Below are 24,369 nucleotides of genomic sequence, written 5' to 3'. Positions count from 1 at the left end.
TGTTGTAGCGTTTAGTTCTCCGAGCGTTCGGTGTTTAGTAGGCGTGCGCTTTGATTTTTATCTTACAAGATAAGGAGTTTGTGTAAGACGGATTTTTAGCTTAGAAGATAAGACTTTGGTGAGATGGCTTACCATACAGTTGGAACGATGGCAGAGAGTATGATTTTAATTTAACCGTTAGATCTTGCAAGAGACCAGAAGGCCAACGGAAAGGATGTAAGGGATAAAAGTAGTCAAGGCAGAAGATGACCAGATGAGAAGATAGTTTAAGGAGTCCTGAGAGGAGAGCTAACTTGCCTGTGACTTTGTGGAAATAGTTCAAAGCAGTCTTGGGACTCTCCATTCTTGGGACTTCAGGAAGTTGGAGTTCTGTATTTTGTTTCCCTTTTGTTTCTTAGAGTGCCTCAAATTTCTACAAGTAGGAGAATTATTTCCTGTAACACACATCAGTGAAAGGGAGGGAAAGCCTCAGGCTTGGGTTTGACTGGCATCAGATGTCCTCTTGAAAAGCATCATGGGCCTGGGGGTGGGGGCGGTGGAGAGGATAGGACTGGAAGCTGCTCCTCACTAGGGCTGAGTAAATGTGATTACATGATCACTAAATTCTCTTCCACACTCAGAGCTTCTCCCATGTTCAAGAAGCTTTAAAAAAATCACACACTGAAACCATCACATTGACAACACTCGCATAATTGTTGACCCTCCTGATCTAGAAAAGCGTCCCTTATACATTAATGTGTGTAATGCCTGGAAATCTGCCACACTCCCACCTTCATCTCCCACATGCAAGTCTGGGAAACCTGACTTCTAAAGGACCCAGCTAAAGTGCATTCTGATCTGCATATATTTGTTACTGCCCACACTGTATGATACTGGAATGTTCTCTTAATCAGGCCTAGCCCTGAAATTTGCAAAGCCTGGGCAAGAGCATGGCTTTGGAGGCCCACATACCATCTGTCTAAATACTTAACACTTGTAAGATAACAAGCTATTATATAAAAATCTATTCTGGCTTGACAAAGCCACTTTCATAATGAAAGGAAGGCCATGACTAAGTTTAGAATTCTCAGAGTCCCTAGACTTCTATTTATTTCTTGCCCACGCTCCACCACACTGCCCCAGTCCACCCCAATCCCGACCCCATGCTCCTGACTGCACATCTCCCAGTCCCTGCACACAGTGACCATGTCAGTCAGCCTCAGATCCAGCTGCTCCAAGAGAGGCATGGCTGCAGGCACACATGAGCACATCCTGTCATGGACTAACAGCTGGGAGGCTGAGGAGACAGGCCCCCCCCAGACCCAGGGCTCATGGCAGTACTGTCCCTTATTTGCTTGATTATTTCCTCTGTATTTTGTCTTCCGTGTGATCGGCCATTCCCTTTCACCCAGATTGTTCCTAACAGCATTTAACTAGGAGAGAATTTCAACCACTATCACCAATTCCTTTTGTCACTTTACCAGCACTCAAATCATCCACTCCTCTCCTTGTCTGCCTTTGGCACTCTATTCCAAGTACCACCCCTTCTCACCTATAGGAGGACACTAGCCTTTTTTCTAGTCTCAGTTCTCTGAGCTGCAGAGCAGCCCTCCAGTTCTGCGTCACGGGATTTCAGGTTATTATCAAGCTTTTAGTACTCTGCAAAAAGCCCCTCCTCCTGTGAGATCTTTGTGGTGTGCTGTCCTTCGCAGGCTTCCTGGTCATTTTACTATACTTCGTGAGGACTTTGATACTTGGCTCGTGTTCCTGTTCTTCCCCCTCTACATCGCAGCCATCCTTTTAGCAGAGTTCAGGGCCCATGCTGATGACTACGTTCTCTCTCGGTGTTTCTTCTTGGAACTGCTTTTCCAGTTTGTTTTAGGCACAATGCCAGTAGAACCTCCTTTGTTGCTTTTGACACCAACCACTCTTCTACCTGTGAAATCCTAAACGGCAGTGTTCTGATGTTCTCTCTTCTTTACTCCTTGACACCAGGCCCTTACCCTTTGACCTCAGGACACTCACATCGTTTTTTTCACCTAATTATAATCATCAAATAAAATACCAGACACAAGTTAAATTGGAATCCAGAAAAAATTATAAATTTTTAGGATAAGTATGCTCTAAACAATATTTGGAATGTGTTTATACTTTTTTTTATGGGAATACAGAGTTACAGAGAGAAAGGGAGAGACAGAGAGACATGTTCCATCCCCTGGCTCACACCCAAATAGCCACAACTGCTGGGGCTGTGCCAGGCCAAAACCAGGAGCCAGGAGGTTCCTCCAGTTCTCCCACATGGGTGCAGGGGCCCAAGCACCTGGTTCATCTTCTGCCGCTTTCCCAGGCACATTAGCAGGGAGCTGGATTGGAAGTGGAGCAGCTGGAACTCGAACTGGCACCCATATGGGATGCCAGTCCCACAGGTGGCAGCTTTACCTGCTACACCATAGCACCAGCCCTAAAATGTTCTTGGTTATCTGAAGTCCAAATTTCACTTGGTGTTCTTTTTCCCTCTACTGACTCTTAACAGTCCTACAGTAATCTTCCCACGTAGGCTTCCTTCCTGCTCAACTTAGAACCTACAATCATGTTGTTTGTCCTGAACATTTGCCAGCACTTAATTCCTCACACTCTAACTCTCTTCATCTCTGTCAAAGCTGCCAGCCTCTAACCTCAGATCATTCCACCTACCTGCTTTTCTCTATCCCAGCTGCTGAGCATTGCGCCCCCTCTTCTGTGTTAGTGTTGGGGGTTCACAGGTTAGTGTGGGGGTTCATGCTGTCTTCTTACATTGCATAAATGGGGAGAATCCCCAAGTCTTTCTCTCCAGCCTCCACCTGACTCCAGACTCATATCCAGTGTCCAGTGGGTGCTACCACCTATAAAACCAGACACCTCACTTTGTGCCAGGCATTCTCAATCTACCACCTGTCAGTAACTCGTGTTCCTTACCCACTTGGTCATTCGAGCTCCAAACCTAGGGGGCCTCCTTGACTCCTGTTCTCCCTTCACCCTCCACAGTCAGTCAGTCACAATCTCTAGTTTCTCCTCTCTTCCCACTGCTGCTTCCTATTTCCAGGCAGCACATGGGCCTAGATTTTGTCAATGATTTCCTTCTTAACTAGTCTTCCTAGCTGTTAAACTATCCTCCCTGCTGCTGCCAAAATTATATTTGTAAAATATAAGCCTCGTTATGTTTCATTCCCTTCAGTAATCCCTTATTAAATAAGAATAAAAGTCACACTTTTTAGTTTAGCATACAAGCCATTCATTTTTGTTTATTTATTTTCACTTTACTTGAAAATCATAGAGCAAGAGAGAGAGAGAGAGATTTTGCTTCCTCTGGTGCAGACTCTGGGGGGCAGTTTCCTAGGCAACAGTTGGTGATGGACCAGGACAAAGCCAGGCACCCAGAGCCTAATCCAAGTCTCCTGCATGGGTTACAGGGACTCGAGTACTTGAACCATCACCTGCAGTCTCCCAGGATGTGCACTGGCAGGAAGCTGGGTGGGCAGCAAAGCCTGTACTGAAACCAGGTGGTCTGATGTGAGATGCAGATGTCCCAAGCAGCATCGTAACTGCTGAACCAAACGCCCACTCCAGGCCATTCTTGATATAACCCCAGAACTCCTTTCTCTCTCTCTCCTCAGCTTCCTTCTGTTTCTTCTGTCTGAACTATGTGTGCATTCTTTTTACTATTTCAGAGGCAGAGAGAGAGAGAGAGACTGCTCTTAGCCACCTCATTCATTCCCCAGATGCCCACAACAGGCAGGGCTGGCGTTGGAGCTAGGAGGAAGAATGCAATCTAGGTCTCCCATGTGAGCGGGAGAAACCCAATTACTTGAGACATCACTGCTACCTCCCAGAGTCTGCATTAAGCAGGAAGCTGGGTCAGGAGCTAGGGGCAAAAATCAGACTCAGATATTCTCATGTGGGATGTAGGTGTCTTAACTCTTAGGCCAAATGTGCACTTCACACGTATCTTCTGTTTCCTCTACGGGGGATACCTTGGCAAAGTTCTTACCCTTCAAGACGTGGCTCATTCATCTCCCTAGTAACGTGTTGCTCTGACCTGCCAAATCAGAGTTGGTCCTTTGCACCATTCTGCCTGGGATCATTTAACTATTGTCCTCTGTTTGTAGCCTTCTAGCTCTTCAAACAGGGATGATATGTTACTTATATTCATATGCACAGTATCTGGGACATGGTCAGAGCTCAATAAGTATATTGAAAAGAATTATATAAAGTACATAATAAAATATATACAGAAACATAAAGGCTTGTGATGTTTACAATAAAAAATTTACAAACTTAATTCCCCGTTTTCCAGTTACAAAACAAAAAATTACAAACGTAAATGCCAAACGTTTTTGGTGTCTTAGTGCATTTTGTGCTATTATAACAGAATACCAGGGGCCAGCACTGTGGCTTAGTGGGTAAAGCTGCTGCCTGCAGTGCCGGCATCCCAATGGGTGCCAGTTAGAGTCCTGGCTGCTCCACTTCCAATCCAGCTCTCTGCTATGGCCTGGAAAAGTAGTAGAAGATGGTCCCAGTCCTTGGGCCCCTGCATTCGTGTGGGAGACCCAGAAGAAGTTCCTGGCTCCTGGCTTCGGATTGACTCAGCTCCGGACGTTACAGCCATTTGGGTAGTGAATCAGCGGAGGGAAGATTCTCTCTCTCTCCCTCCCCTCCCCCCATGCCTCTCCTCTCTCTGTGTAACTCTTTCAAATAAAACATACTTTTAAAAACATAAATTTATTTTCTCACAGTTCTTTTTTTCCCTTTTTTTATTTAGTAAATATAAATTTCCAAAAGTACAGTTAATGGATTACAATGGCTTCCCTCCCCCATAATTTCCCTCCCACTCGCACCCCTCCCATTCCATTCACATCAAGATTCATTTTCAGTTATCTTTATATACAGAAGATCGATTCAGTATATATTAAGTAAAGATTTCATCAGTTTGCACCCACACAGAAACACAAAATGAAAAATACTGTTTCAGTACTAGTTATAGCATTACTTCACATTGGACAACACATTAAGGACAGATCCCACATGAGAAGTAAGTACACAGTGACTCCTGTTGTTGACTTAACAATTTGACACTCTTGTTTATGGCATCAGTAATCTCCCTAGGCTCTAGTCATGAGTTGCCAAGGCTATGGAAGCCTTTTGGGTTCATCGACTTTGATCTTATTCCGACAGGGTCATAGTCAAAGTGGAAGTTCTCTCCTCCCTTCAGAGAAAGGTACCTCCTTCTTTGATGGCCCCATTCTTTCCACTGGGATCTCACTCGCAGAGATCTTTCATTTAGGTTTTTTTGTTTTTTTTTTTTTTTCCAGAGTGTCTTGGTTTTCCATGCCTAAAATACTCTTGTGGGCTCTTCAGCCAGATCCAAATGCCTTAAGGGCTGATTCTGAGGCCAGAGTGCTATTTAGAACATCTGCCATTCTATGAGTCTGCTGTGTATCCTGCTTCCCATGTTGGATCATTCTCTCCCTTTTTGATTCTATCAGCTAGTATTTGCAGACACTATTCTTGTTTATGTGATCCCTTTGGTTCTTAGTCCTATCATTATGATCAATTGTGAACAGAAATTGATCACTGGGACTAGTGAGATGGCATTGGTACATGCCACCTTGATGGGATTGAATTGGAATCCCCTGGCACATTTCTAACTCCACCATTTGGGGCAAGTCTGATTGAGCATGTCCCAAATTGTACATCTCCTCCCTCTCTTATTCCCACTCTTATATTTAACAGGGATCGCTTTTCAGTTAAAATTTAAACACCTAAGAATAATTGTGTGTTAATTACAGAGTTCAACCAATAGTACTAGAACAAAAAAAAATACTAAAATGTATAAAGTATTAAATTGTACATCAACATTCAGGACAAGAGCTGATCAAGTCACTGTTTCTCATAGTGTCCATTTCACTTCAACAGGTTTCCCCTTTGGTGCTCAATTAGTTGTCGCCAATCAGGGAGAACATATGATATTTGTCCCTTTGGGACTGGCTTAATTCACTCAGCATAATGTTTTCCAGATTCCTCCATCTTGTTGCAAATGACCGGGTTTCATTGTTTTTGACTGCTGTATAGTATTCTATAGAGTACATGTCCCATAATTTCTTTATCCAGTCTACTGTTGATGGGCATTTGGGTTGGTTCCAGGTCTTAGCTATTGTGAATTGAGCTGCAATAAACATTAATGTGCAGACAGCTTTTTTGTTTGCCAATTTCATTTCCTTTGGGTAAATTCCAAGGAGTGGGATGGCTGGGTTGTATGGTAGGGTTATATTCAGGTTTCTGAGGAATCTCCAGACTGACTTCCATAGTGGCTTGACCAGTTTGCATTCCCACCAACAGTGGGTTAGTGTCCCTTTTTCCCCACATCCTTTCCAGCATCTGTTGTTGGTAGATTTCTGAATGTTTCTCACAGTTCTGTAGGCTAGGAAGTCCAAGATCAAAAGCACTGACAGGCTGGGGGTTTGGTGAGAGCTGCATCCCCCAGGGGTGGGATGCTGGGTCCTAATGTGGAGGAAGGTGGAGGGCAAGCTGGACAGATGTGCCTGAAGCCTCTTTTATAAGGGCCTTAATCCCATTTGCAAGGATGGAGCCCTCGTGACCTCATCACCTCTTAAGGTCTCCACCTGTTCATCTCATTGCATTGACCATTAAGTTTCAACACCTGAATTTTGGAGGGAGCACGTTCAAACCATGGCAGTCAGTTGTAAAAAAAATAAATAAGGTTGAAGGTTGAATTGTAAGGTAAAGGAAGTGGTAGGAATTGTGGGAAACTGGGAATACAAACGCTCCCCACCTTACAATGGGATTTCACTCCAGTAAACCGTTTGCATGTTGAAAACAGCATACATTAAAAATAGGTTTAATACACTTAACCTACCAAGCATCACAACTTAGTAATACAGTATAGAGTATCAGTTGTTTATCTTCATGAGGAAGTGCAAGGGGCAGCTGCACAGCTTCACAAGAGAATATGAAACTGCATGTCAAAAGCCTCAGAAGTTCAAAATTTAATTTTTTTAAAAGATTTATTCATTTGAGAGGCGGAGTTACAGATAAAGAAACGGAGAGACGGAGAGGTCTTCCATCTGCTGGCTTACTCTCCAAATGACTGCCAATGGCCAGAGCTGGGCTGACCAGGAGCCAGGAGCTTAATCAGGGTCTCCTATATGGCTACAGGGGTCCAAGCACTTGGACCATCCTCCACTGCTTTCTCAGGTCATTAGCAGAGAACTGGATTGGAAGTGGAAGAGCAGGGACTCTCTTCCCATATGGGATGCCAGTGCTGCAGGTAGATGCTTAACCTACTACGCCACAGCGCCGGACCCAAGTTTTGTTTTAATGTACAGTCCTGCCTTTGTTGATGGCTGGAATGGATGCTAAGTAAAACTTCAGCCATAATAGATATATCTTAGCAAGGCTTAGAGCTATCTGCTTGTGCCACCTGGAATCTAGCTTCTCTATACATGATTTCCTCCTACATGCCTGAGCTCAACTGCATTTTCACTTTGCAGGCATACACTTTGCAGGCATACTTATCCCATAGCCCTGTTCAGATTCCTGAACACCTTGGATGAAAAAAAACAGTTCTTTTCTATATTTGGTCCTTATACTTTATGTAACCATACCCTAACCTTCTACACTTAGGACAGGGACATCTTAAAACTCTACGTGCACCACACTGACCTACTCACCTGTAATGTGACTTTCTCATCTGAGTCAATCACTGGCCAGTTGCACAGGCCAGTTCTGTGCTTCAAGAAGGCCTGACCTTTTCAACTTCCATGCTGTCAGTTCTAATTTAGTCTGCACTCTAGTATAGAGGCCAGCAAACTTGTCGGTAAACAACCTGGCAGACCAACTACTGCTACAGCTCAAAAGCAGCCAGAAACGATATGTAAATGCGTGGGCCTGGCTCTTTTCCAGTGATCCATTATGAAAGTAAGAAGCAGGATGGAGTGGGCCTGCCGCACTTGGTTTCCTGACTCCTGCTCTAGGATTCTGATTTGTGTGCCATTGCAAGAGAGAATTGAACATCTCACGCCACACTGTCATTGCTCCTACTACTACAGCCACATTAGCTTTTCCTCTGTCGCAGAAACATACTCCTTCATGCCTGAGGCCCTTTGCCTGGACTGATGTCCTCTCTCCTATCGGCAGCTGCCCTCTTTCAGGTGTCAAAAAGGCCTCCCGCAACTTCCCTCTTTCAGATGTCAAAAAGGCCTCCCATGACCATTCACTTTAAGGTGGCTCTTTTTTATTATTCTTTTGCACAGCATGGTCTGTATTTCAGAGCACATATCATAGTTTGTAATTATTTTACAAGTATTTGTTTGCTTTTTATCATCTGTCTATTTAGCATCTGTCTTCCTCAGTAAACAGTGAGTCCATAAAGACGTGTATCTCTCCTACTCATCCTGATTCACTGATAGATCTGTGAAACCTAGCCCAGTGCCTTGTATACATTAAGCATTCAGCAAATGTGTGTGAAATGGAGGAATCACTCGCTCAGCCTGATTTCTGATGAGCCAGTTTTCCTCCAGGAACTGGTAAAGTAGTTCTAAGGTAGTCCAAAGGAGAAGCCAACAGAAAAGTCAAAGTTCAGGGCCAGCGCTGTGGCGTAGCGGGTAAAGCTGCTGCAGTGCCGCCTGCAGTGCCGGCATCCCATGTGGATGCCGGTTCAAGTCCCGGCTGCTCCACTTCCAATCCAGCTCTCTGTTGTGGCCTGGGAAAGCAGTAGAAGATGGCCTAAGTTCTTGGGCTCCTACATCTGTGTGCAAGACCCAGAGAAGGCTCCTAGCTCCTTGCTTCGGATCAGCACAGCCCCGGCCATTGCAGCCAACTGGGGAGTGAACCAGCAGATGGAAGACCTTTCTCTCTCTTTCTCTCTCTCTCTCTGCCTCTCCTTCTCTGTGTAACTCTGACTTTCAAGTAAATAAATAAATCTTTAAAAAAAAAAAAGTCAAAGTTCACCTTCTGATGACTCAAGTTATAGAACATGTGCGTGTCAGTGTCACTGTTTCCTAATGTATTGTAATGTACACTGACACATTGAAAGTTGACATTGATGCAACTCAGAATTTTTTAATATGGAGCCGGCGCCGCGGCTCACTGGGCTAATCCTCCGCCTAGCGGCGCCGGCACACCGGGTTCTAGTCCCTGTCGGGGCGCCGGATTCTGTCCCGGTTGCCCCTCTTCCAGGCCAGCCCTCTGCTGTGGCCAGGGAGTGCAGTGGAGGATGGCCCAGGTGCTTGGGCCCTGCACCCCATGGGAGACCAGGAGAAGCACCTGGCTCCTGGCTCCTGCCATCGGATCAGCGCGGTGCGCCGGCCGCGGCAGCCATTGGAGGGTGAACCAACGGCAAAAAGGAAGACCTTTCTCTCTGTCTCTCTCTCTCACTGTCCACTCTGCCTGTCAGGAAAAAAAAAAAAAAGAATTTTTTAATATGACTTTTCTTAAAGGTGTGGAATACCTGTAAGTGCAAAAACACCTAAGACCAACATTGCAAGAACTCCTTCCATTCACACCTAACCTATTGAAAAAACTATTGGAATTAACTAGTAAGAAGGAAACTTCTACTTGAAGTTGCATAACATTACTCTGCTTCCCATTCTATTGCCAGATTAGTATCCAGGTATACATGTACGACCAGAGAACTCATTGGGCCTTACATAGATTCAGCATCAATTTCTCTAGTGTCTACCAGCACAGAGCTCTGTAATAATTATGTAAATGTTTCCCTTATCTTTATTAAATGTAATCATTATTAAATTTAGGAAGTAGAACATAATTTATTCCAGGTCCTAGGGTTGACACAAAGTACTACACTACAAATAGAGGTGTTGCATATGGAAATAATTAAAGTAACTCTGGTTAAAAAATTAAGATTAATTATTAAATATTGTGTTACAAGAAGTAACCCAATAGCCTTTGTTTAGCCATCTAACACTCAAAAATCATTTTTTAAATAAACAAAGGGTGAGAATGCGTGGTGACATTGGGGGAATGTTTCTGTTAAATTCAGCTGCCACTGGGAGGTCATTTGTAAGCATTTCACAGTATTCTGTGGGTTCCTGCTCTTCTCAGACATGACATGCTGGAGGGCCTCAAGTGTCAATTCAAGGGCCTATTTTTCCCTTCACATTATTTTCCTGGCTAATCTCAAAAATGCCTGTAACTTCAATAGACTTTTATATTAGTGTGTCCCCAATTTGCATCTTTAAACAAGACTGCTCTTCTGTGTTTTTGACCCAACTGCTCAGCATCTTCCATAGGTACTTGAGTCAGCTCTGCACTCAACATGCTATACCAGAGACCACCCTCTCCTGCCAGCTATCTGTTTCCCTTTACTGCTGGGCATGGCAATGAGATAGCAAGGGACATGGTTGAATGAAGCTCTCAGGAAAGCTCCCAGATTGGGGGGGGGGGGGGGAGCGAGGGTTGTCGCTTTGTCCTCCTCCCTTCCTGAAATGGAGAAGCAGGGAGGGGCAGTAGCTATCAAGATTGTAAACATTCAACCAATTGTTTTTCTTACTCAATGTTTCAGGGAAATTAAATTCTCACCTCTTCACCGATAATCTCATTTTACAACAAATATGGCCTAACCACTTGCTCAACCACAATCCTCTTTCCAAGTTAAGTATGTACTTAAATGGGGAAGGACAGCAAACTAGGGGAAAATAAAATTGAAAATTGCAGGAGAGGTATCAGCCACTACTTAAAGGTTTTGTTGGAGAGTCAGTAGCAACCACAAAGCAGGAAGCAGAAGGTAGAGGAAAGTGGCCAGATGAAGTCAATAGAAACCATCCACAAAGGTATCTTCTGGGATTAATTCTGTTGCCAGAGTTTCTATACAGAGAGACATCAGATTATTTGATGTGTATTCTTTTTTTTATGTGTATATACCTACTTTACAAAATGGATGGGAACCCAATAAGAAGTATGATAAAGAGCCTTATTCAATGGTGTAAATCTCTTAAAAGTACTGGTTTTATAGTTCAAGTCAGTTCTCCAGGAAGGGAGAACTATTTGGGGTCAATACTGTGGCACAGCAGATTAAGCCACCTGCAATACCATTATCCCTTATCAGAGTGCCAGTTCAAGCCCTAGCTGCTCCACTTCCAGTCCAGCTCCCTGCTAATGTACCTGGGAAATCAGCAGAAGATGGCCCAAATGTTTGGATTCCTGCCACCCACGTGGGAGACCCCAGTGGAATTCCTGACTCCTGGCGTTGGCCTGACCCAGCCCTAGCCAATGCAGTCATTTGGAGAGTGAACCAGCGGGTGGAAGAGCTCTCTTACTGCCTCCCCTTCTTTGCCTTTCAAATAAATAAACTTTTTAAATAATAATAAATAAAACACTTGTCTTCAAAAAAAAAGTGTGTGGGGGGTGACTGTTTTAGCTGACACTAGTGGGTAAAGGTAAAGTTTACTATCACCTCAAAGCCTGCATGTAGCAAAGAAGTGTAAAGAAAAATGATTGTCCTAATGTCTGATTAGAGAACCCACCCTACCCTCCATTTGTGGATTTCCTTTACCATACATCCTTCACATTTTGAATATTAGTGTTTTATTTTTAAAGATTTATTTATTTTGAAAGGCAAAGTTATAGAGAGGCAGAGGCAGAAAAAGAAGTTTTCCATCCACTGGTTCACTCCCTAAATGGCCACAACAGCTGGAGCTGGGCCAGTCCAAAGCCAAGAGCCAGGAGCTTCTTCCAGGTCTCCCACACAGGTGCAGGGGCCCAAGGATTTGGGCCATCTTCCAGTGCTTTCCTAGGCCATAACAGAGAGCCGATGGGAAATGGAGCAGCTGGGACTCGAACTGGCGCCCATATGGGATGCTGGCGCCGCAGGTGGCTTTACTCACTGCGCCACGGCACCGGCTCCACACCCTTCACATTTTGAACGGGAAGACTGAACCTTCATAATAACTTCTCAGCTGCACAGCTTCCACCCCACTGTCAGACCACCACTGTGGGTCAACAGCTAATGTTCCCTGAGTGCCCCATGTAGGTGTCATGTTTGTGGATGTGCCTCATCCCAGCTTTATAGTTTTCTGAGGCATTTTTTTCAAAATTGAGCTGGAATTCCATGTTCGTTCTGACCCTAAACCAGTCATTCTAATATATCCTATCTTGCAGGAGGAAGCAGAAGCCTAAAGCATCAGAATTTTTAATCCAAACCTTGGTCATGCGCTTTTCGAAATTTCCATTAAAGGGCTGTATTCAAAGAATGCACATTCAGGAAAGACGTCGTGTCTCTCGGTGCTGGTAGACACCAGTGGTTGTAACTCATAGAAAAGAATAGGCCAGGAATAGTTCTAAGGGAAGGAGGGAGAGGAAGAGAGGGGACAGACAGAGAGACCTATATTAACAGTGGCCTGAAGTTGTATCCTGAGCAGGCCTAACAGATGCTTGAGGTGGATAAGCCGCAGAGTACAGTTCTGTGCAAATATTGCAGTAGACACCAGTGGTTGTAACTCATAGAAAAGAACAGGCCAGGAATAGTTCTAAGGGAAGGAGGGAGAGGAAGAGAAGGGACAGACAGAGAGACCTATGTTAACAGTGGCCTGAAGTTGTATCCTGAGCAGGCCTAACAGATGCTTGAGGTGGATAAGCCACAGAGTACAGTTCTGTGCAAATATTGCAGTGCCAGAAAAGCCAAAAACTTAGAATACTCTGAGTGCCACAGTGTTATCATTTCTTTGTTACAGTTTTGCAGATTCTGCTTTGAAAAGCTTGTCTGTATAATTTATGTTAAGTGTCACAAATAAACATAGGGTCACATCTTGCTCCCATACCTTCCCCAAGATTCAAGCGCTTGTTCTGGACTCCCTTCAGATTAATCATTCCTCCTATACCAATAATTTGAAAGTAGATGTATAATTAAAACAGCTAAACTAAAGAGCATTCAAAGAAATAACCACTTTTTAAGTTAACTTTTAAACCAAACTTAAGCTATGACTAAGCCTCTTTGTATTGTAATTCCTGCTCTTGAGATTTTAATCCTAATCTTTTCCCTGTTTAATCCCTGTGTTTGGCTTCTCTAAACGGAAAACAATAAAGTCTAAACTAATGCTACTGGGACTTTTCCATCTGTTAGGAAAAGGACAGAAAAGGAGATGCAAATCAGGTTCCAGGAAATAAATAAATGAAACCTGGGGTCTAGGCTTGCCAAATCCAACCTTGATGACATACATCAGAGGTGAGAAATCTTTTTCTGCCAGGAGCCATTTGGATATTTATAACATTACTCATGGGCCATATAAAATTATCAACTGAAAATTAGCCTGCTATGGGTCCAGCATCGTGGCACAGTGGGTTAAGCCACCGCCTGCAAAGCCAGCATCCCATTATGAGTGCCAGTTTGATTCCTGGCTGCTCCGCTTCTGATCCAGCTTCCTGTTAATGCACCCTTAAAGCAGCAAAAGATGGCCCAAGTGCTTGGGTCCCTGTACCTAATGGGAGACCCAGATGGAGTTCCAGGTTCCTGGTCCTGCCCTGACTGTTGTGACCATTTGGGGAGTGAAACAAAGATGGAAGATCTCTCCTTCTCTCCATTTTGCCTCTCTCACTGTAACTTTGCCTTTCAAATAAATAATAACTCGTTAAAAAAGAAAAATAGCCTGCTATAGATTTATTGAATTGAGTCCTACCTGCAGTTGCCTTGGCATGACCAGATCAAATGATTTCACAGGCCTTCTAAAGTCTGCAGGCCAGACATGTCCCATCCCTGACAGATGGACAAGTACAGGTGCAAAGTAAAGGGGGTGACGTTTCTTTGTGTAAATGTCTAGTAATCTCGGGTGGGGTTTGACCTACAGTCTTAACCTTGTCATCCAAGTTGACAAATACTGCCAGTGTGCCTTGCCCTTTGCTTTGATCTAGGTCACAGGTGTGAGCCACATGGACCCCCAGTCTCTTCAGCTTCTCTACAGTGAAGTGTCAGTGCACAGTTCCTCTTCAGCGTTGTTTGGCAATGACATCAAGGGAAGTGTGTCAAAGACGGTCACAGGAAAGGAAGGCTAAATTATTGCAACACAAATAAAAACCACAGGTACATAGTCGTAATGTGGAGTGTTTGTCAGCTTGGGGATTAAATACTGACTTCTGATGTTCCAGGCAGAAGCTTTAAATAGGAAAGCACAAACACCTTAGTGGCCAACAATTTTTTTTGACAGATGTGAAGGACATCATTATTTTTATTGCTTTCAACAGACTATTGCGTGTGATCACTGATGACAATTGCAAACACAAGTCATGAGGCCGGCGTTCTGGCATAGTGAATAAAGCCTCCGCCTGCAATGCCAGCATCCCATATGGATGTCAGTTCGAGTCCTGGCTGTTCTACTTCCGATCCAGCTCTCTACTATGGCCTGGAAAAGCAGTGGAAGATGGCCCAAGTGCTTGGGCCCCTGCACCTGCATGGGAGATCCAGAAGAAACTCCTGTCTTCAGATCAGCTCAACTCTGGCCATTGTGGCTATTTGGGGAGTGAACCAGTGGATGGAAGACATTTCTCTCTGTCTCTCCTGCTCTCTGTAGCTCTGCCTGTCAAATGAATAAATAAATCCTTAAAAATAACATAAAGTAAAACAAAAGTCATATTTACATCAATTTTTGTGGCCTATCCCCACCGCCAGTAATCTGTTACTATTATTGTGACAGGTTTAGTGGGTTGGGTGTTTTAATTGTTTTGTTTTGGTTGTGTTTTGCTTGTCAATGATGTTATAACTATTTTTGTCTACAGTTTATTTATTCTGAGGACACTACTAATTCTAGAAGTGCTTCTCATATATATTGATGGATTTCCTTCTTCAGTTTACCTTCAAGAAATTATTTAGTAGTCTGATGCTCCTTGTTTTTCACATATGTTAAGTGTTGAGTCAGTAAATACTTATTAAGCCCCACTTGTTGCCAGACACTGGGCTAAGTGCTTGAAATGCAGCAAGAAACAAAGCAGACGTGGTCCCTGTCCTCATAGAGGTAACTTTAATTATAAGATCTGTTTCCACATCATCTTTTTACCGGGACTTTGTTATTCAAGACTATAATCTCATTTCATAAGGATTTATTCATATGAGTGGTCTTCAAAAGAGTTCATAGAAAATATGTGCTATCGGGAATGGAGTGTGGCACAAAGGGTTAAGCTGCCACCTGCAACACTGACATCCCATATCAGAGAACGATGGTTGAATACTGGCTGCCCAGCTTCCAATCAAGCTCCCTACTGATGATCTGGGAAAGCAGCAGAAGATGGCCCAACTACTTGGGCACATGCCGTCCATGCTGGAGACTTGGATGGAATTCCAGGCTGCTGGCTTCAGCCTGGCCTAGCCCCAACAGATGTGGCCATCTGGGGAGTGAACCAGTGGATGAAAGATCTTTTTATGTATCTTTCCATTCTCTGACACTCCGCCTTTCAAAAAAATAAAATAAATCTTTTTTAAAAAATTAAAATATGTGCTCCATTTTCCAAGAACTTTTTTAAGTACCCTTCCACAACAGAGTTTCTGTAGTGTGCTCAGCACTGTATGGTAAGATGACTGATAATATGATTGAGAAGGTATATATCGACAGATAAATTAAAGATCTCTGGGTTAAAGTAATGCAATGGCCATGTAACCTGTGCACAGTGAAAATACAGAAGGCAATCAACCATCGCTGAAGAACTTGGGAAAAACATCCAAGAGAAAATGATACTTGAGGTGAATTTTTGAAGGTCAGTAATCAGAGAAGATGGGGAAGGACTTTCTAGATTGAGAAAAGCACATTTGGAAAAGTGGGACTGGCATTGTGTTGCAGAGGATTAAGTCACCACCTTCGATGCCAGTGCTCTCCACTTCTGATCCTGCTCCCTGCTAATGCACCTGGGAAGGCAGCAGAAGGTGGCCCAAATGCTTGGGCCCCTGCCGCCCTTATGGAGTTCCAGGCTCCTCGCTTCAGCCTGACCCAGCCCTGGCTGGTGTAGCCACTTGGGGAGTGAACTAATGGACAGAAGATTCTCTCTTCCCCTCTTCCCTTCTTTCTCTGTAACTCTGCCTCTCAAACAAATAGATAAATCTTTTTTTTTTTTTGTAATGCACTTGAAGAATTAGTCTTTTTTTTTTTAATATTTATTTATTTGTTTGAAAGACAGAGAAGCAGAGGCAGAGAGAGATACCTTCCATCCTCTGGTTCACTCTCCAAATGGCCACAGTGGCGGAGCCACGCCAATCCAAAGTCAGGAACCAAAAGCTTCTTCTGGGTCTTCCACTTAGGTGCAGGGGCCCAAGGACTTGGGCCATCTTCCACTGTTTTCCCAGGCCATAGCAGAGAGATGGATCAGAAGCAGAGCAGCTGGTACTTGAACTGGCGCCCATATGGGATGCCAACACTGCAGGCAGCAGCTCTACCTGCTATGCCACAGCACTGGCCCCAAATAAATCTTTTAAAATAAGGAAGGAAGGATCAAATGTTCAGTGTGGTATTCTCTGAGAAGTTCACCGTGGTTCAAGTACAAGGGACCGGAAGAGCCATAAGAGGCAGGAGTCTCTAAAGTGAGTGAGGGCCGGATTATGAAAGGTGCTGCTCTTGACACCTTGGCATGCTGAAGTCAGCAGACACGTTTTCTGAACTTTGGGCCTTTCATGAGGAAGAATGAAAAATGCTCAAATAACAGCCTGCACCAGGTACTGTTTCCTGAGGACCAGTTTGCTTGGCACCTATCCATGCAGTACTTGTTATCATTGCTTTTCTTCAAACCAGATAGTATTAGGAAAACTTGAAATTCTGAAGCTAAATTTACCTTTGCTGTTACTACATAAGTGTCCATTTAAAATGTCACACATTCAGTGCTTCTGCCCCAGCAAGGTAAGCTGCCGCTTGTGACACCAGCATCCCATGTCAGAGTGCTGATTGAACTCCCAGCTGCCCCACTTCCCATCCAGCTCCCTGCTCATGCACCTGGAAAGGCAGCAAATCATAGCCCAAGTGCTTAGGTCCATGCTACACACCTGTGACAACAGGATGACGTTCCTGACTCCTGGCTTCAGCCTGGCCCAGCCCTGTGTTGCAGCCATTTGGGGAGTGAACCATCGGATGGAAGATCTCTCTTTGTGTGTCTCGTTCTCTCTCTGTCTCATTCTGCCTTTCAAAAAATTGTTCTAAAAATAAAATTATCAGGGCCAGTGCTCTGGCATATTAGGCTAAGCCTCTGCCTGCAGCACCAGCATCCCATATGGGTGCTGGTTTGTGTCCTAGCTGCTCCTCTTCCACTTCCAATCCAGCTCTCTGCTTATGACCTGGCAAAGCAGCGCAAGGTGGCCCAAGTACTTGGGTACCTGCACTTGCTGGGGAAACTCAGAAGAATCTCCTGGCTCCTGGCTTTGGATCAGCCCAGCTCCAGCTGTTGCGGCCATTTGGGGAATGAACCAGCGGATGGAGGACCTTTCTCTCTGTCTCTCGCTCTGTAACTCTGCCTCTCAAATAAATAAATTTAAAACTTATAGAAAAAAATAATAAAGTATCATTCATTTTCTACAACTAATCCCTTTATCTCTGCTCTTAATACTGGTACTTATGGGCCGGTGCCGCGGCTAAATAGGCGAATCCTCTGCCTGTGGCACCGCACCCCGGGTTCTAGTCCTGGTCAGGGCGCCGGATTCTGTCCCGGTTGCCCCTCTTCCAGTCCAGCTCTCTGCTGTGGCCTGGGAGTGCAGTGGAGGATGGCCCAAGTGCTTGTGCCCTGCACCCGCATGGGACACCAGGAGAAGCACCTGGCTCTTGGCTTCAGATCAGTGCAGTGCACCGGCTGCAGCACGCCTGCCGCAGCAGCTATTGGGGGGTGAACAAACAGAAAAAGGAAGACCTTCCTCTCTCTCTCTCTCTCTCTCTCTCACTGTCCACTCTGCCTGTCCAAAAAATAAAAAAATACTGGCACTTATGATTACTTGTATTTCTTATTTGAAAGTAAAACAGATTGTGAAATATTTTGATGTTGGTTACAAAACAGCATTTAGGTAGTTCCTTCCTGATTTTCTCTTTTTAAAAAATGGATTTGAAGCTATCTCACCCTACATAGAGAAGCAAAAAGCAAGGGGAAAGGGGTTGAAATATTGTTGATCTAAATAAAGCCAAAAGTAGTTCACTTCTTTTTTAAGATTTATTTATTTTAAATGCAGAGCTACAGAGAAGGAGAGACGGGGTTCATCCACTGGTTCACTGTCCAAATAGCCGCAATAGCCAGGCTGGACTGGGCTGAAGGCAGGAGCTTCTTCTGGGTCTCCCACATGGATGCAGGGGCCCAAGCACTTGGGCCATCTTCCATTGCTTTCCCAGGTACATTAGAAGGGAGCTGGATCAGAAGTGGAGCAGCCAAGACTGGAACCTGCACCCATATGGGATGCTGGCATCACAGGCAGTGGCTTAACCTGCTGTGCCAGAACACCAGCCCCTAATGGTTACTCTTAGGAAGAAATCAAGTTGCAGCTCCCTGGGAAAGCAGCAGAACATGGCCCAAGTACTTGGCCTCTGCCATCCACATGGAAGACACTGAAGAAGCTCCTGGTCCCTGGCTTCAGCCTGACCCAGCCCTGGCCATTGTGGCCGTTTGGGGAGTGAACCAGAGGATATCTACCTCTCTGCCTCTTCTCTCTCTGTAACTCTGACATTCAGATAAATAAATAAATCTTTAAAAAAAAAATAAGAGATTAAGTTAATCCTCATTCTTGAAAAGGCAAATCTGAAAGTGAAACCTATTTGTGGCATCAAAGTAAGCCTTTCGTTAATTTCAGAAAGCATATTTGTAAAAGATTGTTTATTTTAAAGGCAGAGTTACAGAGAATGAGAGGTCTTCCCTCTGTTTGTTCACTCCTCACATGGCTGTAACAGCCAGAGCTGGGCTGATCCAAAGCCAGGAGCCAGGAGCCAGGAGCTTCATCTGGGTCTACCATGCAGATACAGGGGCCCAAGGACTTGAGCCATCTTCCATTGCTTTCCCAGGCCATAGCAGAGAACTGGATCAGAAGAGGAGCAGCCTGGACTGAACCAGTGCCCATATAGGATGCCGGCACTGCATACGGCAGCTTTATCCACACACCACAGCACCAGCCTCAAAAAGCCTATTTTAAACACTTGCTTTATGCTAAACTCTATTTTTAGTCACTAAAAATATGAAATTACTAAAACCAAGTCCCTGCTCCCAATGGACTTGTTGTCTAGGGAAATGTCAAATTGAACCACATGGAATTGCATTGTTTTTGTAGGTCAAGAACGGTCAAATACCGATTCAGTCTCATACAGAGGGAAACAGAAATGTGCAGTAATAAAGATGTGAACAAGGTGTCTGTACACTGACAGTGTTTCACGCTGCCTGGAGCAGTGAGGGCTCGCCAGAGGAAATGACACTTGAGTTGTTTCAGAAAACGATTGCGAGTTCACCATGTGTTCACAAGGAGCAAAGAGAAAAGAAGCATTCCAGAAATAGGAAACAGCATATGCACTGGTGTTGGATCAAGAGAGAACCTAACACGTGGGAAAGTGCAAACAGCTCAGATTCCAAACAGGTGGCATGCCCGATAGGTGGGGGTGACAGGACATGAGGCAGCAAAGAGAGCATAGGGCAGGCAGTGGAAGATTGGATGTGTCAAGGCAAAGAGCTTGATTTTATTCTTGAGGTCAATGACGTGCAGTCTCCCAGGGTTAACGAAGAAAATATTACTGCTTCGTGTCTGTTTTATCTTTGTCTGAACTCCTCAAGATTTCGAATTGTGTGTAAATTAACAATGTATTATTAACAATGCAATTCCTAGTGTAGTACTGGGGATAAATAATTTATAAATAAATATATATGCCATGATGTGTTAGGGGTTAAACTGTGTACCTCCAAAATTCAAATGTGCAAGTCCTACTCCCCATTAGCCCAGAACGAGACCTTATTTGGAAATGGGGTCATTGCAGTTATAATAAGATAAGGTTAGGGTGAAGTAGGGCGGGCGCCTAATCCAGTACAACTGGTGTCCTTTTAGAAAGGGGAAACCGAACACAGACATAGAAACAGGGAGACTGCCACTTGAAGATGAAGACAGAAATGCCTCTAGAAGCAGAGGACCTGCAGAGACTCAGAAACCAGCGAAAGCAAGGGTTGACGCACCAGATTCTTCCTCACAGCTCTGAGAGGGAACCACCCAAGTCAACACCCTGATCTCAGAACCAAAGCGCCAGAACTGTGAGACAAGGAACTTCTGACGGTTAACCCCCTCGGTTTGTGCTACTTTGCCATAGCAGCCAGAGAACAGATACATAGTCTAAGCATGCAGGGGCCCTGGCTGAATGACAGGAGCCAGTGAAGGGTTGGCTTATGTGTAAGCGTCCGGATTCCTTGTGTCCTGATTTATTCCATCTGTGCATTCAGGAATTTAACTTCCCCACCCCCACCCAGAAACCTTTTATTTAAGGAATACAGACTTCATACATTTCATAATTACAGCTTGAGGAACATGGTGATTCTTCCCACCATATCAGCCCTCCCACCCACACTCCCACCCCTCTTCCTCCTCCCTCTCCTATTCCCACTCTTATTTTTTATTAAGATCTATTTTCAATTAACTTTATACACATATGATTAACTCTATGTTAAGTAAAAAGTTCAACAAATAGTATGAAAAAAAAAAAAAACTGTTCCTCAACAGTCAAGACAAGGGCTGTTCAAAGTCATTGCTTCTCAAAGTGTCAGCTCTACAGATTGCCTTTTAGGTGCTGTTAGTTATCACAGGTCAGGGAGAACACATGGTATTTATCCCTTTGGAACTGGCTTATTGAAATTATTTCTTGATTTCTCAGTGCTTATTCTGCTTTTTAAAGCCAGTTTAGTGGAGAAACAATTTATTCTTTTATGTTAGAGGAATAAATACTTAGGAAATCCTTGACCTTTACCTCAAAAACCAACAGGATTCTCAGAATATTAATTTTGTATTTTTTAAATTACTTAAGGAAATTTTTTAAAGGGGGGCAGACTAAACAGAGTGATGATATGCAAAAGTTCTACTAGGGAAAATACGTTTTGTAAAAAACTATCATTTAACATTGCTACCGCCTGCGAAGCCAGAATCCCATATTGGTGCTGGTTCGAGTCCTGGCTGCTCCACTTCTGATCCAGCTCCCTGCTAATGTGGTTGGGAAAGCAGTGGAGGATGGCCCAGGTCCTTGAGCCCCTGCACCCACATGGGAGACCTGGAAGAAGCTCCTGGCTCCTGGCTTTGATCTGGCCCAGCCTTTTGGGGAGCCATTTGGGGAGTGAACCAGCAGATGAAAGATATTCTTTCTCTCTCTCTCTCTCTCTCTCTCTCTCTGCCTTTCAAATACAATTTTTAGAAGTCTTTTTTAAAAAAAGAAATAGGCTGTAGTGAACTTGTAGAAATCTTTTTCCCAGAGTAACAGCATTTGGAGGTAGGGTCTTTGGAGGTTAATTCTGTCACAAGGGTGGGACCCTTTTGAGGGGATCAGTGCAGCTACTCAAGTTGGGGTTCAGCTTCCTGCTATTGCACCTTGGAAAGCTGCAGAGGATGGCCCACATACTTGGACCCTGCTACCCATGTGGGAGCCCAGGTTGGAATTCCTGGCTCCTGGTTTTGGTCTGGCCCAGCCCCAGTTGTTGCAGCCATTGGGGAATGTACCAGCGGATGGTAGATTCACTCTCTTTCATTCTCTCCCTTTCTCTGTCACTCTGCTTTCCAAATAAATCTTTTAGAAACCTAGTCCTGCTACCCTTTAGACAAGTAGTTTTCAGATATTTTAAAGTAAAGAATCCTGGGGCAGACATTTTGCTTAGCAGTGAAGGTGTCTGTGTCCCGTATCACAGGGCCTAGGTTCAGTTCCCGGATACAGCTCGTGATTCCAGCTTTCCACCAATATAGAGCCTGGGGGGCAGCAGTGACAGGTCAAGAAGTCAGGTAGAAAACAGAAGCTGTGAAAATTCATATGTTTGACTCTAATCCCCAGAGTAACAGCACTGGGATATGGGGGTCTTCCTGCCTTCTGGCTGTGACCCCCTGCCCAGCCCTGGCTGTTGCTGGCATTTGGGGAGTAAAAAGCGGGTTGAGTCTCTTTCCCTTGAAAATATATATGTGTATAATATATGTGTATAAAATATATATATTTATATATATTTTATATATAATATATATTATATATAAACATATATTTGTATATTATATATAAACATATTTTATATAAAATATATTTATATATATTTTATACACATATATTATACACACATATATTTTTATATTTTATATTATATTTATATGTGTGTAATATATGTGTATAATATATTATATATTATAATATATAATATAAAAATATATGTGTGTAATATAGAATGCTTTCTCCAAGTTAAAATATATGTGCAAGTACAATATACAGTAACTACATACAAGCAATTTGTCCATCATAGATGACTGGCCCTCTAGAAATTCTAATTCTGTGAATGTATATATTATGCTCATTGTGTAGTTTATTAGGTTGAAAAGAAGTTTGCCCAGGTAGAGATAATGAAGTTGCTACTGACCTGTTATCATCTCCATTTTGGGCTTGGAGTTGCTTCCAGTACTGGGATTGGATTTATAAGAATCCATTCATTCTCTTTAATTTGGTCGCCTTTGTAGCCAACACAGCAGTCTGTGACCTACAGCCGCTTGATCAAGAATAGTTTGTCTCCTGCTGCACACAACCACATTTCTCAGGGAGAGACTTCCCTTCCTCTGTCCTCATCACTGTTCTGTAGCAACTTTGGATTGCTGTACTCATTTAACTATCAGTTTGCCACCTTTGGACTCTAATATAGAATCAGAAACCTGTTTGTCCAGTTTAGTACATGTTTGTTTTTTCCTCACCCGTGACATAATTATATTCCTGTAAGTTGATAAATATTTGGAACTATATATGCTTTTTTTTTTTTTACAGGTAGAGTTACAGACAGTGAGAGAGAGAGACAGAGAGAAAGGACTTCCTTCCGTTGGTTCACCCCCGAAATGGCCGCAACGGCTGGCACTGTGCCGATCCGAAACCAGGAGCCAGGTGCTTCTTCTGGTCTCCCATGTGGGTGCAGGGGCCCAAGCACTTGGGCCATCCTCCACTGCCCTCCCTGGCCACAGCCTACAGCTGGACTGGAAGAGGAGCAACCGGGACTAGAACCCAGTGCCCATATGGGATGCCAGCACTTCAAGTGGAGGATTAACCAAGTGAGCCATGGTGCTGGCCCCTAAATATACTTTTTAAAAATAAGGTAATCATGATCATGTTTTCCCCATTTATTGGAAAGGTAGAGAGATAAACACAGAGGCAGATAGAGATCTTCCATTCCATGCCTGAAATAGCTGGGGCTGGGCCAGACTGAACCCAGGAGCTGGAACTCAATGGTTGTCCCGTGTGGGTAAAAGAGTCCCAGACATTTGAGCCATCACCTGCCACCTTCCAAGGTGCACATTATCAGGAAGCTGGAATCAAAAGCTGGACATGAGTCCATTTACTCCAAAATGAAATGCAAGCATCCCAAGCTGTACTAACCGCTGTACCAAATGCTCATCGAAACAGTTTTTGCATGTTTAGATTGTTATAAATACTAGCAGTAGTCTGGCATTGTGGTGCAGTGGGTCAAGCAGCCACCTACAACACCAGCATCCCAAAAGGGCGCCTGTTCGAGTGGCAACTGCTCTACTTCTTATCCAGCTCCCTACTAATGTGCCTGTGAAAGCAGCAGAGGATGGCCCATGTATGGGCCCCTTAACCATGGAAGAGACTCAGGTTGAATTCCAGGCCCCTGGCTTTGGCCTGGCCTAGCCCTGGCCATTGCAGCCATTTGTTGAATAAACCAGCACATAGAAGATCTTTCTCTCACTCCCTTTCTCTCTGTAACTCTGCCTTTCAAATAAATAAATCTGAACAAACAAAACTAGCACTACATAAGAATTTTGGGAATAGCAGTAGAGTCTTTCAGAATTAGAGTTTTGTATTTATAGTATTTATCACATGGCTCATTTTTGCAAGATCAAAATAGGTCAAGTGGCCAATCTGCCAGCCTATAAATCACTGTTCTGGACTTTTTTCTACCTCCTTCTAGAGGGTACATATAAAAAGGTGCACAAGTTATTCAGATAAGGTGGTCATCAGTGACTCTTCCCAATAAAAATATACAGAGTGTTTATACTTTTAGCAAATGTTTGTTGAGCCTGTACAAGGTGTTAGCAGTCAATCTACTAAACTTTGAATATAAAGTGATAAACTAAATGAATGTGGTTTTGGCCTCATGGCATACGCATGTTACACCAAAAAAATCCACATATACATACATATATATATAAATAGATATATGTGTGTGCAT

The 24,369-nt window shown here is 43.8% G+C and overlaps 2 long non-coding RNA genes across 3 annotated transcripts in view; one reads left to right on the top strand and one right to left on the bottom strand.

Moving 5' to 3' along the window:
- Positions 1-24,369, top strand: part of LOC103348689 (uncharacterized) — a 59,818-nt gene that overhangs the window by 608 nt on the left and 34,841 nt on the right. For both annotated transcript variants that reach the window (XR_011387395.2, XR_011387396.2), the window contains exon 2: positions 13,900-14,068. This is a non-coding gene — a long non-coding RNA (uncharacterized LOC103348689). The remainder of the gene's footprint in view (positions 1-13,899; positions 14,069-24,369) is intronic.
- Positions 14,331-22,695, bottom strand: LOC149127536 (uncharacterized). The gene is made up of 2 exons (XR_016231712.1): positions 22,558-22,695; positions 14,331-14,561 (listed from the first exon to the last, which is right to left on the bottom strand). It is a non-coding gene; the product is annotated as an uncharacterized LOC149127536 (long non-coding RNA).

This window comes from Oryctolagus cuniculus, chromosome 3 (genome assembly GCF_051225735.1).
Source record: "Oryctolagus cuniculus isolate XC-2025 breed Fujian yellow rabbit chromosome 3, ASM5122573v1, whole genome shotgun sequence".
Lineage (NCBI taxonomy): Eukaryota > Metazoa > Chordata > Mammalia > Lagomorpha > Leporidae > Oryctolagus > Oryctolagus cuniculus.
Note: the sequence above shows the minus strand (reverse complement) of the source record. Positions and strands in the feature narration are given on the sequence as shown.